The 15,745-nt window shown below is 45.2% G+C and overlaps 1 long non-coding RNA gene and 4 other non-coding genes across 5 annotated transcripts; all 5 read left to right on the forward strand.

Annotated features, from left to right (window-relative positions):
- Nucleotides 1–2,985: 2,985 nt before the first annotated feature.
- LOC149279298 (small nucleolar SNORD12/SNORD106) lies at nt 2,986–3,075 on the forward strand. The gene has a single exon (XR_016278596.1). It is a non-coding gene; the product is annotated as a small nucleolar SNORD12/SNORD106 (small nucleolar RNA).
- Nucleotides 3,076–3,325: 250 nt separating this feature from the next.
- On the forward strand, nt 3,326–3,416 carry LOC149279299 (small nucleolar SNORD12/SNORD106). Its single transcript, XR_016278595.1, has one exon. It is a non-coding gene; the product is annotated as a small nucleolar SNORD12/SNORD106 (small nucleolar RNA).
- A 76-nt stretch (nt 3,417–3,492) lies between these two features.
- LOC149279300 (uncharacterized) lies at nt 3,493–4,491 on the forward strand. The gene is made up of 3 exons (XR_016278594.1): nt 3,493–3,574; nt 3,861–3,943; nt 4,433–4,491. It is a non-coding gene; the product is annotated as an uncharacterized LOC149279300 (long non-coding RNA).
- LOC149279301 (small nucleolar SNORD12/SNORD106) lies at nt 3,709–3,793 on the forward strand. Its single transcript, XR_016278597.1, has one exon. It is a non-coding gene; the product is annotated as a small nucleolar SNORD12/SNORD106 (small nucleolar RNA).
- Nucleotides 4,083–4,176, forward strand: LOC149279302 (small nucleolar SNORD12/SNORD106). The gene has a single exon (XR_016278598.1). It is a non-coding gene; the product is annotated as a small nucleolar SNORD12/SNORD106 (small nucleolar RNA).
- Nucleotides 4,492–15,745: the final 11,254 nt, after the last annotated feature.

Below are 15,745 nucleotides of genomic sequence, written 5' to 3' on the forward strand. Positions count from 1 at the left end.
GCCTCTCGGTCTATTTAAAGCACGACTGCTTCGCAAGTTAAGTACCGCTTCAGTTCATTGTTAACGCTGGAATTTTTTCACCCCATGGAATGTAAGTAAAACTTAGTGTTTGTCACCAAAAACAAAACAATAACAAAACAAAAAAAAACAATAAAAAAAATAATAAATTGAACTTGTCAGATGGATAATAAATATATGTGGAGTTGGCAATTTATTGGTAAAGAGTGGTGTTTATTTGAAACGAGGCGGTGGAATCTGGAGACGTTTAAAGGAGTCTCTCGATCCTAATTCCGGGGTCTATGTTACGATCAATTCTGTTTTCCGTTTTTGTTATTAGTATAAAATCCCCCTTTTTGCTATTTTTTTTGAGCCTTTGCACAGTTGCCGCTCTTTGAAATACTTGCCAGTCCAAGAAGTGGGTTAAAACTTCCTGCTTGGGTCGACAGTGGGATTCCTAATGCAGACTGCAGCCGGGGGTCTGTGGGAAAAGAAATAACACAAAATATATACACAATATAAATAAACTGTTTGGTAAATAAAGATAACGGAGCAATGGGTTTCAGTGAGGTGGATTCATGTGTTTTCCGGGTGATGTAATACTTTCGAATGGTGATGTCACTTCCTTAATGATGGGAGTTCTCTGTATACAAATGATCAGCAAAGAGAATTCCCAGAATAATTTTTTGGTGTGCCGTCATTGGTAAGCTTTCTGTCCTACATCCAAAGGCTTAATATTGAATACTACAAGACAGGAAGTGGCAGGCAGCTGCTGCTCCCACCACTTCCTGCAGGATTTTTAATGTGCCTGCATTATTTCTCAGCTCTTTTTTTTTTCTGTGCAGTGGGTGGACGGGTGAAATCGGGTTGTTTTGGGGTAATATGTATGTTCCAGATATTATTTTGGGATGCTATACTGTAGGGCACAGATAGTTGTGCCTGCGTATTTGCCTATTCCTTTGAGCCCCTGATGATGATGATGTTAAAGGAGGTCCTTCTGGACACTAAACATTCCAGGTATGTTCATGTATTCTAAGTGTGGAACTTCTACTTTTTGACCGAATCTTCTCATGTCTTATTTCATCAGCTCCCATAGATTTGATTTGGTTACCCTCGATCATTGATGTCTCCTGTGGTTCCCTTTCTTATAAATAAAGTTGTAATGCGGGTGATAATATGTATTGATTCTGAACAACCGGATACTTCCACTGTTGGGGAAAAGTGACGGCGTGGAGGTCTCTGGCCGCTCGGTCACAATGCCACCCATGGCCGCCTTAACACAGACGTCTGTAGCAGGGATAGGTGAGGTGTCCAGGGCAAGAGTTGTGAAGGTCTGTGGACCATCTTTCAATTGTCCCCGCGGTGAATGTCCACCATGAGTGATGTTGGCGCTGACCCCTGGTCTGTTATCATTGATGAGGCATAAAATATAACTTACAATCATCATTATCATTTGAGTTCCAATCCGGGAAACGCTTCCGTTTTGACCATATAAGGGCATGTACGTGCGGTCTTCATCCGGTCCATTCTTCTGGCCTTCAGAGACTTACGGAATCCCGTTATAGCAAACCGACCGGCACGGGAACCCTTAAATACTTAATGAAAGAGGGAGATAATTGCCCAAGTATATGGTGGGCGTCCTCCTCACACACCTGCGTGGGTTATTAGAGTTGTTTTGGGGAAACCTGAAATGCGGCCTAAAAATAACTGGGGAATTCTAATGCTGAACGTTCTTCGTTGACCGTGGGTCTGCTTTATACAAAGTAACTCAATGAAATCCTGATCTAACCCACCACCATCGCTGACCTCTGCCTGAGCCGTGACTACGCATCCCAGGTAACTTGCCGCCGGGTCTGTCAACAGAGGTGACGCCAGCATCCACCGACCCACCACCGATCACAAAGTACTACAATGGAGGGTCACCTTAAAGGTAGGTATCAGGCTCAGGTGGTCTCCTCCGGTTTAATGATGTCTGAGTGTCCCAATTGGTGCTTTTTTCCCTGCTATATCACAGCTGGAATACCTGCTTGTGTGTATAGGTGTACATATATTTATATATAATATAATTGTGTGTTGATTCTGGACTACAACTCCCATCATTCTTTGGTGTCCTAAGTTTGGTTTGCTATTTTTTTTTAAATGTACCTTTTCCAAGCTAAAAATAAAACCGCATGATTTTTTGTGTGCTTTACTTTAACGCCATTTGCAAAGCTGGTGCAGTGAATAATTCTAGGCAATAGCCAGCCGGCAGCGGTGGGGTTAAGCAGCCACTAAATGCGCATGAGTAAAACACAAATCCCTGCAATACATACTACGCATGCGTTTTTGGTGTTGGAATGCAGCGCTGTGATTGGTCACGGTTTACACACGGCAGCGGCACTGCGCATGTCCACCAGCTACTGCCGTATAAAAGCAAAGGATCAGGCCTCAGTCGTTCTTTTTCCTGTCCGGTCGTCGATAGGTGAGTACGGGTTGTTTGCATCCGCTTCGGGTTACGGTCTTTTGGGTAGTGTTGGGTGACTCAGTTTCTTTCCTTTAAGCTGTCGTTAGCTATTTATAGTTTCTGTCATGTATGTATAATGTATATGGGTTATTAATCCTTTAATATCTGCTAATCCGTGCTAGGCCGCAATCCAGTCCTGGGTTTTCCTAACACTACATGCTCCTAGTGTACTAGATGTTATATTTTATGAGCATTTAATACGCATTATTAACCCCTCCACTGACTCGTAAACTGTGTTGGCAAATATTAACATACTCAAAGCTAGTATCCTAATTATCAGCTGGCCTTTAAAGGCCCCATGGATAAGGGGTCAAAACTGATATAAGCAACTCTAATATTTCAATCCTGCTTTCTCATCGTACAGCGCCGTGGAATATGATGGTGCCATATAATGTAGCTGGTAGAATCCCATTTTTTTTCTTGGCTGAATATTCATTTGCGTCCCTGAACCTTTGCAAGAGGTTTGATCTGCAGCCCCGCTGTGTTCTGATGCGCGTGATGACTATTTTTTTCCCCGTCAGATCGATAATGTTGATTTGCAAAGCTTTTAAGCCAGTTTTGTCTGATGCATCAGCAGGAACTTTTTTTTAATTGTAGTTTCGTTACCATTTTCCCAGGAATAACCTTTTGTTTGTGTTTTTTTTTTTTTGTTTGTTTTTTTTTAGGCATCAAAATGTTCCGTTTGTGGATCCGACCCGGGGAAGCGAGCAGACCGTGCGTGACGGCTTTCTCTGGACCTGGATGACTCTCCAGTAAGTCGGAAGGGATTCCCTCTCAGGCTGCAGATAGCATGGAATTTCTGTGAGCCTTGAGAGACCGCGTGCCGCTGATTGCGTGATGACTAAACTTTTTTCCCCATCAGATCGACAATGTTGATTTGTGAAGCTTTTAAGCCAGTTTTGTCTGATCAGTCAGCCGGATGAGATTAACTTTCTATAATTGTCCGTTTGGGTTGTTTCAATAGCGTTTTCTTTTATCCCTTATTAGGCCGGCGGCTGCCATGAAAGATTTCACCTCCAGAATGAACATAAAGGCTGCGTGGGGCAGAATAAGATGTCCATAACACCTTTTGAGGTGCGTTGGTCTTGTGTGTTCTCCTTAAGTCTTATGTGGGAAGCGTATACTGTCGCGGAGTTCTCTTCCTTTCGTGACACGTCTACAGGTGTCCGGTACAAACATGTCCCCTCATGTCCTGAACAGGAAACCCCGACTGCATGATGACTAAACTTTTTTCCCCATCAGATCGGCAGTGTTGATTTGTGAAGCTTTTAAGCCAGTTTTGTCTGATCAGTCGTCAGTCGACTTTTACTTCGTGTTTATAGAAAGGTTGCCACGTGTTTAAACCCAATTTCTTTTGCAGGGTGTCCGGCGCGATGCACCTTGCCCCGTGATAATCCTGGCTTCCTGCGTGGAGTATTCGTCCTCCGAATGATTGCATGACAGGTAAGGCTTCGTTAAGAAATGATCACCCGGTCCCCAAAGTCTATTTGATGGTCCGTTGTAGTGGGGGTCCTCCTGCAATCTAAGTGGTGGCTGTTGTCTCCTTTCCTCCCGTTATTCACGGCCCCTTCTGCAGCTCGCTCCGCTGCAAGTGATGACTGAAACTTTTTTCCCCAGCAGATCGATAATGGTGACCAGTCTGTTGCTTTAAGCCAAATCGAGTCTGATGCTAGCGGCTGAGATGTTGGGGCTGTTCTAGAAATAATATTTTTACTTCCTCTCGGCCCGATTACTGTCCAGTAACCACAAATAGAAGGCATTAAGTACTCGTACCACGCTAGTCTAGCTGGCCTTCTAATAAGAGGGCTAGTGGGGCTATGACACCGGGGGCTAGCGGGTGTCCCATGCAGGTGGAAACGGGATGTGTTTTGGGCTCTCTGGCCTGTTCCAGATGTTCGATGCTGTTAATGATGTAAATGGTTTCTTTTCTAGGGTCTGATGTCACGACACGAGGCGATGAGTTCTGCACTGGATACAAGAATCCAATGTGGTGGTTTTTGTTGCATAGATTTTGATTCAAATAAAATTGTATTAAAATGTTTGTTTGTTTTTATTGGAGACTGTATCAAGGGTTTTGTAAATATTATATTCAGGGTGGGTTGGGGGGTGCTCCTGTAGTACCTGCGCTGGTGGGTAGAGGTTGGCAGCGTGAAATATATAATACTGCATTAACCACATGCAATGCCCTTAAATACCCCAATGGATGACCATCCTGTCTTACAGGTGAGGGTACCCATAAAAGTGACTTAACTCATCATCTCGCTGCAGATAACTCCTGTTCTTGTTAAATCTAACATAGTGAATGTTTAACTGTCTGGGACCCTCAGCCCCCCATCGCAGCGCGTTGTGGCATCTTGTTCAATGCGGGTCTCGGTCCTCGTCTCGCTGCCTCATTGCAGATGGATCTGTAGGGGCTAGAATCAGACTCTGGGGATCTATGTCCCCCACCCTAAATCTGCACCAATGGCTATGTGAGCGAAGAGCAATGTGGCTTTCAGGATTATTCCTCCCCATTACGTTTTATAAGAATAATCCTGCAGGTCCAGAGCAAGTTTAAGATGCCTGCTTGTGACACGGGTGTTAGGTGTGTTATAAATGTGTATATGTTGTTCATTCTGCTATTAAGTATATAAAAGTGGGTGGGGTAATTCGATTAGATTTTTCTCTAGGTTAATGGGTTCTGCATGTGAATGTCACAGAAATCTTTACTGTTCCTCAGTGTGACCCGGTGCCTCTGGGCTCCTCGTGCCGTGATGTCACAGCCCTGCGGGGGGCACTGTTTGCTGTTGCCCTCGGTCGGGTTTATGGGTCTCTGGTCAAGTCGTGTTTCTTCTGCACGGATAATGCGGAGATAAGTGCACTCAGCCGTGCCGAGAGGGTACGGGACGAGTTCACCTGTCTGGCCACCAGAAACATGACGTGGACTGACGGGTGACACGCTTGCAGAGTGCACCGGTTTATGCTGGTTTAACTCTTTCCAGCGTGACACCAAAGTCTCCCGTTTCCATTAAATCTGCAACTCTCAAAGTCCCTTTTTACCTTCTATACAATAAATAAACCTGTGTAGCGATGTTTACAGATCACAATCGTCCTACTTTATCTGTATACAGAGGGAGCAGCCGTTTTCCTCAGAGCTGCATGATTATTCCTCCCCGGCAAATGATTCCACCCCCCCCCCCCCCCTTATCAAACTGCTGATTGTTACTGAGTTAGTTTTAGTTCATATATTTGATGGTGACTGATTCACCAAAAACGAACATTAAATATGAACTTACCCCCCTGTGGTGGTAACAGGTCTTAGCACTTACACCCCAAGCAGCATGGGTCCCCCGCGATATGGAAGGGGTAGAAACATGCCCTGGTCTAGGGAGGCGCAGGGGGCTGCGGTTCCCCCGTGTCGCAAAATCAGGGGCCAGACCACCCCCAAGGCTGGTTATGGGGAGAGAGAACTCTGATCTCTCCCAACTGGTCCATTAAGTCATGATATGGCATGGAGCGCCGGGATATGACATCATGTCCTGGCGCTCCACAGAAGGCACGGCGTCCACGAAGGCTGCGGAGGGGGCAGGTGGTTTATCAAAGCCCTCCCCCTTTCGAGGAGTGGATTAGTTAAGGGGCAGGGCTAGCTGCATCTGTGGGCGGGATTAGCAACACAAACGGTGCAGATCCTCGGTCTGTATGCAGTGGGAGGGGAATGGGCGAGCCTAAAAGCCCCCCCCCGGGGACAGACCACGGTGACCCGGAGAAGCGGCCCTTTACCTGGAGTCTCTGGACAAAACCTTGAGCGGCAGCCCAGGTAGATACACCTCCGGGGGTGATTGTGACCTTGTTGGACGGGTGGGGGAGGCGTTTAATTAGAATGTAACAATGTTTCTGATTATGAATTCATTCTTCGCGCATCATAGTACAATCATCAAACCAGCAGAGAGAAGAGGCGACGGCCCCGGAGCCTCCGAGCCGCTGAATGAAAGTTCTGTTCCGTAGGTAGAAATAATTAGAATTACTGCCGGAACAGAATAGACGCTGATTAAACATCTCGCTTAATCATTCTGTAAACAAAAGGCTCATTTTCCAGAACCGCCGAGTAATTTATTCCAAAAAAAATGAGCTGGTATAATAACCCTCCGTGTGGATCACGTTTTATAATCACATCAGGGACTCGACAGCGGATTAGGAAACGATGGCGTCCGCGAGACAATGCAGAGAAAGGGTTAAATAATTATCCACAATATAATGTTTTCTGGTCCAGATGGAATTATCCGCTGTGCCGGTGGAGTCACGCAGTCAGGTGGTGACATGGTTGGATGGGGGGCTGGGGGCAGAACCTTATTGTACCCCCTCCAGCCAGCTTGTGATGTATTAAAGCAGAATGGCAGGATATGACATCATATTTAAGAGCTGTGCTTCACTATGATGTGAGAAGGCCAAATGAGAACCTTTTCCCCAGCCCTGCTTCTTCTCTTGCCTCTTCTTTCTTCATCCGCCGCTACGTAAAACTGGCCTCCTGGGGCACTTTTGCAAAGGGGCGGAGCCTCTTTGCGGAAGTGCCCCCGGAGGCCCGAATAATGCAGATAGAGTCACGGAGAAAGAGAGGTGTATATATATATATATATATATATATATATATATATATATATATATATATATATATACACACCCGGCTGTTGGGCGTGTCCTGGAAAATGCAGGGCTGTTGGCAGCTATGAATTTGATCCGATTTAAAGTAAATGTTCCATTGAATCGTGATTTTCTTTGCTTGGCGAGGACGGGGTCGTTTTCATCACTTGCAGGAGACCTCCGTGTCCTGTGAGATAGAGTTTGCGATGCTGAGTCAGACTGATGAGAAATGAGGGAGTGGGGACTGGGTGGGAGATTAGGTCTCAGAGCCCCCGGAACGCATGCTTTCCATAGCATCTGACTTCCCGGGTATTTTTTCTTATTCATCGATCCGACTTGATGTATTCCTCCTGCACGTTCTGACGAGAGAACATTCAGTCCTCCTAACGAGGAGCAGACATCCTCTCCAGCTGTTGTGGAATGGGACTCGAGTGGCAGAGGGTAATGAGATTTTCAGTACAACGGATTTTCAGTATAACGGAGTCAGTATTAGGGGTAGAGATGCTCCGCCTTATATATAAATACTGATAACAGGGACAGTTGGAAGGTATGAAATACTATTTAATTTGAACGTTTCCAAAAAAGGGAATTCCTGCACCGAGGGCTGATCCGTATCTCGATCGACGCGCAGATCTCAGAAACGCGGTATGGAGACGGCAGACGCCCCGCGGCCCGCAGCGCCTGGTTAGTGTCTCCGCGCCGGCTGTAAATCAGCTCTCATCAGATCTCTCTTTATTCTCTGCCGCTCCCTGCACGATGCTGACATTTTACTGTTCAAAGTGCAGAATAAACATATTTTAGAACGTCCAGAGAATAAAATGTGTAAGAAATGTGTTTTCAAACCCTCACCAACGTATACTATGGGAGCGGCCATCCAAACCTTCTGTTCTCAGGATCTGCATGATTTTTCCTCCCCATTAGGTTATCTCTCCCACTCTTATTAAGTCGCTGATTGCTGTTGATTGGTTCAAGCAGCTTTTGTAAGGGTGGGAGGAGTCTATTGTATGGTGAGCTGAGCCTGGCTCCGGCTAAATCAAAGCCTACCCTTGCGGTAGGAGGTCAGTGATGTCAGTGGGTGGGGCCTGCTGACATCAGTGGGAGGTCCTTCGGATGTCAGTGGGCGGTTGTCCCACGACCTGGAGATCCTCTGTAGTGACGCGGAGACGAGACCCCGAGATACAGAGGCTCAACCGAAGTCTCCAGGCGGAATCTGGAGAATGCCCAATTAATATGGGCAGAACGCGTAAAAGTCATTTCATTCATTAACCTATGCATTGTACAGGGCCGTCTGGGTGAGGGACACCCTTTTTCCAAATCTGATAGATCCTTTGTATGTTTACTACGACCCTCCGCCGTGCCTCGCAGCGAGTTACCTTAAAAAAAACATAACATGTCTAATGAAGGCCGTGCTCGCCCGAGACGGTCACGTCAACAATTTACCTGGAAGGCGAGAGGAACTTTCAAACATCCGTCCTGACGAAAACCAGCCGGGGAATGCGACGGAATGTTTAGGGGATCTTCGGAACGGACTCCTGAGGAACATGGAAAGGGATTTCACGAAGAATGAATGAATGCTATGGCTGGGGGTCTAGCGAAAGGATGTTTGATTCCCAATAACTGCCAGTCCAGAGCTGGTTTTTAACCCCAGAGTCCCCAAAGAGGGTAAACCGGCAGGACTACAGATGTTGAAGGTACCTGATATGCCAGATATCTAATAAAATCCCCATTCTTGGGCTGAAGGGGCAGAATCTAAGGGTTTTACCCCAGTCTCAGGGTGAATGGGCAGATTCCATGAGGGCCGTTATAATAGCCATTGGACTGCAACCATTAGCCAATCAATACAATTAAATCTTTTGCATGGACTAATGGCTCACAGTCTCAGGGTTGCTCGTCGAGAGCCATTCCGTACCCTGTGGAGGAGAAAATTCACACCAACAAAATGCTTTTCAATCGTAAAATAATAGTTCAATTATAGAAATAAGTTGAAACCCGGTCTGGGTGTTTTCTGCCAGCCATACAATGGATGCTTTTCTTCCTGCCTCGGGTAAAAGACTTATTACTTCCACGATCAATATTAAGCCTGTATTCTGAGTCCTTGACTAGGTTCTTGCTTGGCAGAGAGTCTCTCGCTTGGCAAGAATATCTTCTGAAGATTCAACACTAAAAGAAAATCCTCCATGATGGTCATAATGGCTGATATCGGTACCTAGAAAACCCCCGACACACACCCTTGGCTCTTACGTTCTTTCAAATAAATATATGCTCTATGCTCACCCCATGGGGGTCGACAACAGTCAAAAGCCACCATTGTGGATGATAAGATGTTTCCCCCTTTTTCACTGTAGAAAAGACCACCCGGTGTCACCCTGAGAACTCATCATTTGATCTCCAGCTGATCTATTGTCAGCCTGAATCCTTCCAAATTCAACTTAAGACCTGCTGTGAGCACTGAGGGCATCTGAACAGGCGAGTGAATTAGTGAATTGACCGCTGAACTAAATGGGACTCGGCCAGTCTACGACCAGCTCGGTGGATAAGGAACCGGTGTCTCTCTACCCCAAACCCAGCTGGTGCCACCCATGAGCTATATGGATATTGTGACCAGACCTGTGGACGGTGGGTCGGAGACTTTCATTCCGGGAGGAAGTGGAGATGGATGACGGAAAAATAAGAAAATGCAAAACGAGGACAAATCGGTCAAATGTCTATAAATGAAGACAAGTATATTACATGCAGATTATGGTTCATTTTAACACATGTTTGAAAGGTCACACCTCGGGCATCATGTTTGTAACACCTGCGCAGCCCCGAGCAGAGACCGCAGTAACATGCATGTAACAGTCTCGGGGGAAGGAAGCCTGCTTAGAAATTTATGATTCCGGTTCTGCATTGCAGTTCCTTACAGATAATGGAGGCAGGCGTATGATGGATATATGTTAACCCCTTCCCATAGAGGAACAGGAGCTGAAAGAGCTATTATGCTACCATATAAGAAGATTAAGCAGCTGCTTAGGGCTCTCATTGGTCTAAGAGCCCAAAGGATGTTGGAAGGGTCACCCCACCAAAAATCTTTTCTCTTAGGGCCCTGGAGCCACCCCTGCATTATTTTAACCATCTTGGTAGAGAGATATCTTTTTTAATCCTGTGAGAGCATTGGGGGGACAAAATTGGAGCATTGCCCTACAGGCGCTTAAAAGGGAAAACACGTTTGAACATGAAAGGGGGTTCTCAGGAAGCGCCACGCAATAATCCAGACTCAAATTTGCTTGTGTACAGGGCTGAGTTTTGCGGGTTACCCCGGGGCTGAAGACCTGGTTTGTTGTAGGACATCACTGTCTTTGCCGGTGCATACCTGAGACCCTGTTGCTGAAATCGGTGGAAACATCTGGAAATTCCAGCTCCAGTTTCTTGTGTTCTAAATCTATTTATTAGGGGTTTCCAGTATAATCAAAAGTGACATCATTTCCCAACCGGAGCAGAAAATCACAGGCTATTATCCTATTAAGAATAAACAGAACCCAAACAACCAAAGATGTGACAGACTCCATAGCTTATTACGAAAGGATGGAAACCATACAGGTCTCGTAATGTACAAATAAGCTAATTGCAGGATGACTGTGGTCCAGCTCCGAATAAGTCAAGGTTTAGGTAATGGCCGGAAAAAACTCAAATGAATGAATTTAGGAGAGGGGAAGAGTAGGTATCAGGTAGGTTGGAGAGTGGTGGCAACTTGCTTGGATGATGTATGCTAGTGATAGAGGTGGTCGACCACCATGATGTGATGTTGAGGGATAATCCAAGTTCTCCAAGGCCCATGAGGAATGGATCATCGGCTAAGTGGAAATGGAAATGTTAATGTTAATGTGAGACCACCTTTGCAAAAAAGAAGCAGATAGCCTAGTCAGCATTTGCCTGGACCTCCTATTTTGTGCTCGAAGATAAGATTCAGGGCCGGACTGGGACTGAAAAGCAGCCCTGGAAACATTTGGAGAGCAGCCCCATATAGTTTATCTCGTAGTCGAGCGCTTATACCCTCAAGCACCCCTTATACATACCCGAGTCACACTATTTGCCATACAAAGAGCTTTAAAACATTATTTTTGTCACATTATTTGTATTAAAATACCAGAAAGCAAGTGTTAAAAGGCCCTAATAAATGAAATACATTACACATAATGGAATCAAAGCATTTGCTACTGATGAAAAAGTTCCATTTTATTCAGTGGAGCAAAACAGTGATCACATTATTTTTCACGATATTCTTGTAAGAAACTTTTGGCTATTAATACCACCACAACTGTTCTAGAGCTGTATCATCCAAAGAATACCTCATCCCAGATACATTATTATTATTATTATTTTTTAATGCACACAGTTCATGGTGCAAAGTGGTCTGCCAGTATGTTTAAGTAAAAGGTCCTCTCTTAAGGGGGAAGGACTGTGAAACCAAAGGGAATAACTAACTAAATTGGGTTTCACTCTGAAGATCCCAACCACCATTCAAGTTTCTGCGATTGATCCTTTGTGATAAAATATGCAGATTAAAATAAGAGTAAATAACACAATGCCTTTACTTTTCCTCTCACTCATTTCTGGGCCTAGAAAGTTTTGTCCTCTGAAGTGACTACAAATTCAGGAGGGTGTTTTATCTCTGGATAAGTAAACATTAAATAAATCAGTTTATTACTACAGTAAGTACAGTGCACACCGACACCCAGACATACACACACCAGGACAGCCTCTACCATACTGAAGCATAAAACACTATGTTCTACGCTGCTTTGTCATTAACGCCCCCTGTCATTAATCCCCTTGTGTATTGATGCCCCAGCCAGGCTCTCCTTTAGTATTTATTACTGTCTTCCCCTCACAACACAACCTTGGGTATTGCCCCATTTGTGCATTTATTCCCCCACATCCTTGGGTATTGCCCCCCCCAGCATTGATTTATGTGATACCCCAGCTAACCCCCTCCCTTGATACCCCTAACATTTTTGTGAAGCACACTTGTCTATTATTGATGCCCCCCCACTGCCATGTGTTTTACCCCCAGCCACCCCTCCTTTTGTATTATTTAATGAAGGCAAACCCCTCTCCTTTGAATATGGGTCTGCTTTCCCCTTTAACCCCATTACTATATTTTGGTAATACTAATACCGGTACTTAAAGTTTAGTGTTTTTTGTCCTGCTCTCCTCGAGGACGTGACAGTCCTTTCCCTGTCACGAGGAACACTTCTGTGTGGCTGAGCCCGCCTCCTTGAGTGTCACCGCACCGCACCGCCGAATGGCCGTGCCGCAGCTCTTCGTCCCACCCCACAACATGTTCCACACAGCCGCCATGTGGCAGCAGCGTAAGACAGCCGCTGAGCGGCTGCGAGCAAAATTCAAAGCGGCCACTGAGCGGCCGTCACGCAATGCGCCGCCCAATGGCCTTCGTCCCACCCCCAAATCGGCTGTGTTGAACGTGTTGTGGGTTGAGACGAAGAGCTGCGGCACCATCAGCCTGCCTCCACCGGCCACTGATGAAATTAAAGCGGTTGCTGTGCACGCAACGCGCCGCCCAATGGCCTTCGTCCCACCCCTTTTGTGGGGTGGGACGAAGAGCAGCGGAAAGGCCATTGGGTGGCGCGTTGTGTGCACAGCAACCGCTTTCATTTCATCAGTGGCCGGTGGAGGCGGACAGGCGGCCACGCAATGGCCGATTTGAAGCTTGCTCGCAGCCGCTCAGCGGCTGTCTTACGTTGCACCCGCATGTGTTGTGTATTTACAACACTTACGGCCGCTTTGAATGCTGGCCGACCGGGCGGAGTGGCCCACGGACCGGCCGGCCCACCGGGAAATTTCCCGGTATCCCGGTGGGCCAGTCCGGCCCTGATAAGATTGGGGATTCCTAGTGAAGTCCTAGGTCAATAGAATGCAATTTCCAGCCTCTTTGGCATTATTCTTTTATGTTGGTCTAACGAAAACATTTCAGCAAGTGTTCTTCATGTCCTCCTTCTGAGGAAGTCCAAGGCTCTGGAGGTGTGGAGGAGAAGCTTTTATTTTACATTTTTGTATAGTTTTGTTTTAATGATGATGTTGGTCTCCAGGCGGAGTTTTCTCTTTAGTAAAGATTTATATGGGCTTTAATCATTCTTGGTTCTACTTTTCGACACAGGATGATGTGGGCTAATGCATTACCTGGAAACCGAGAAGCAGAATCATCAGACGGGCCTACAGAAAAATTAACGATGGGAAAGCACTTATACTGCATAGAAATGCACCAGAAAAGCGGAGGAAGGAAAGAGGGATTTGGGTCTCAATGGTTGGCTGTCACTCCTAAGAAAGGACCCTTTGTGTAACTGAGTGGGACATGAGTGGGACTTGCCTACTCATGTCAAGTAGGCTTTTTACATGGTCTGTGGCAATGGTGGTCTGTGGCAGCCAATACATAACCGTGTTGGTTTATTTGCACTCTTTAGTCTTTTGACCGTGGATCTAGTTCTTTTTTTCCTGTTAGTGTCCCACAGTGGTTGCGGTCTTGGATGACCGTTAAAGGGACACCGTCATTTAAATTCCCAATATGTAGGGAATGAAACAAATCCATATGATTTTCCCCTGATTTATTGTCTTATAACGGAATATAACGCTTCTCTATAAGTCATAAAGCGCAGAGGGAATGAAATAAGGCACCCAGGTGATGAGAAAGTACATTTGGACGGCAAACACCAATAGACCAAACTGATAATGGGATTCTTATAAATAAATAATAGGGTGGATTAAGGAACTCCAAAACACATTAAAGAAAACTTGATGTTATCGCCGCGTTCTATAGAGTATTATGGATGGAAATCATTACAGACACATTTGTTTATTAAGCACTTGTGAGCTTTCTGATGCCAGCTCCCTACTTTCCTTGTTATCAAGATGGACTTTTAAGACATCTTAAAGAAGGAGGATGATACAAAGTGTACAGAGTCTTCCTGCTTCAACGGCTCCTTTAATCAAAGGAACCCAGAGAAATGGATAGTTTTTCCAAGATCATGGAAACATAGAATTTTCTGGTAGATCAGCCCCATTCGGCCACAGTCTATTTCCTACTGGCTGCTGTTACATCAAAGTAATCGTGTATCCCCCAGGAAATCAGGGGTTGCGGACTGATCTGGAACAGTTCCCTGCAACAGGAGTTTATTGGAGTTCCGTGAAGAGAACTTGGAATGTCTAGAACCCAGTTTCCAATACAGGATAAACGGAGCCATGTTCGAAGACGCTCACACACTTCCAAAAAGGATACCTTTAGCACAAACATTAGTATTCTTTTAAACTGTAGTAGACGTTGGCATGGGCTTCCCTTCCATCCTCGCGGCTTTCTATGTTTACCGCAGTGCTGGCAGAACCTTCCAGCATTCATTCAAAAAATCCCATTTATTTGACTTTTGTATATATAACGTTGAGTCGAACACATGGTATATGTCTCAAGTTAATGTTTCCCTGCGAGTCTGGGTTAGTTTATCTCATACTTCACAAGGAATGTCCTCTTTAACATAAACAGAGGTATTCCCAGTTACTTCATCACAAAGACTCTTGATCATGAGGTGAATGTTCTTGGGGATGTCCCTTTTCAAAAGGAATTCCACATCAACAGAAAATCCCTCCGTGTACCCTACCCAAACCTCTCCATCCAGTGTGTTATCCTTAATCGTCGAGAGGTGGAGTTCATGAAATCTGAGGGACAGTTTTTTACTAGTGAATGAGGTCACCTTCAGAATCTACAGGCCTCAAAGAATGGCGTGTAATTTATTGTGTCCCAAAATATGAGAAATTCTAAAAATTCTACGTTTTTTTTGCTCATGTCAATTGTTGCCTAAAATAGTTCCAGTGTGGGAATTTTAGGCTCATGTCAAAGGTTGACTTTGGTGTCCAGTTAAAAATGGTCAGTCCTAGTTCATACCCTAATATCTACCAGGGGCCAACTGGGAACATTCCGGTGTGGGGGGGGGGCACCAAAGGATACAATCTATTCCCCAAGCCCTGGCATCCTGATTGGCCGGCAGGTAGAAGTTGGAAGGTATGCAACAATTAATCAAATTGCGGGTTCAATAAAGATGACGATGGAGATTAGTATCAGATGTCCTTCTTGACTCTTCCAGATCTCCTCCTTGGGGCCAAAGACGTTGTTATTAACAATGTTATTGTTTTTTTAAATGGGAATTATTATTAATAGGATCCGCATATTAAATTCTTAAACAATCTCCAAAGCCAAGTCTCCACGCTTGTATAAAAATATATTTTATGAGACTTTTGATACAGCGGATTCTACTCAACGAGGGCAAAGGTTACATCAAAGTGACATCATTGTAGTGTTCGACCTTTTATTTCACATGTAGTTATGGAACTCTAATATATTGCTATGGAAACCTTTCATCCGGCATTTGAAACCCCACCCAGGAGGACACCGATTGGCTGATAAACCGCCCTATTAATCCGTGTTACCGCATTTTAAAACCTCCTTTAATCTCCCGGAAGACATCAGACCATTAAGGTCCATTACTTGGGACTTAACGCCTTTTCATTTACGAAGAAACACTTCGCGATGCTAATTGCCATCGTTAGTAAGACGAGGTATTGGGGGAGGGGTCACTCTGGAAG

The sequence above is a fragment of the Sceloporus occidentalis genome, unplaced genomic scaffold, assembly GCF_023333645.1.
Source record: "Sceloporus occidentalis isolate IW3139 unplaced genomic scaffold, rSceOcc1.0.p SCAF_173, whole genome shotgun sequence".
Lineage (NCBI taxonomy): Eukaryota > Metazoa > Chordata > Lepidosauria > Squamata > Phrynosomatidae > Sceloporus > Sceloporus occidentalis.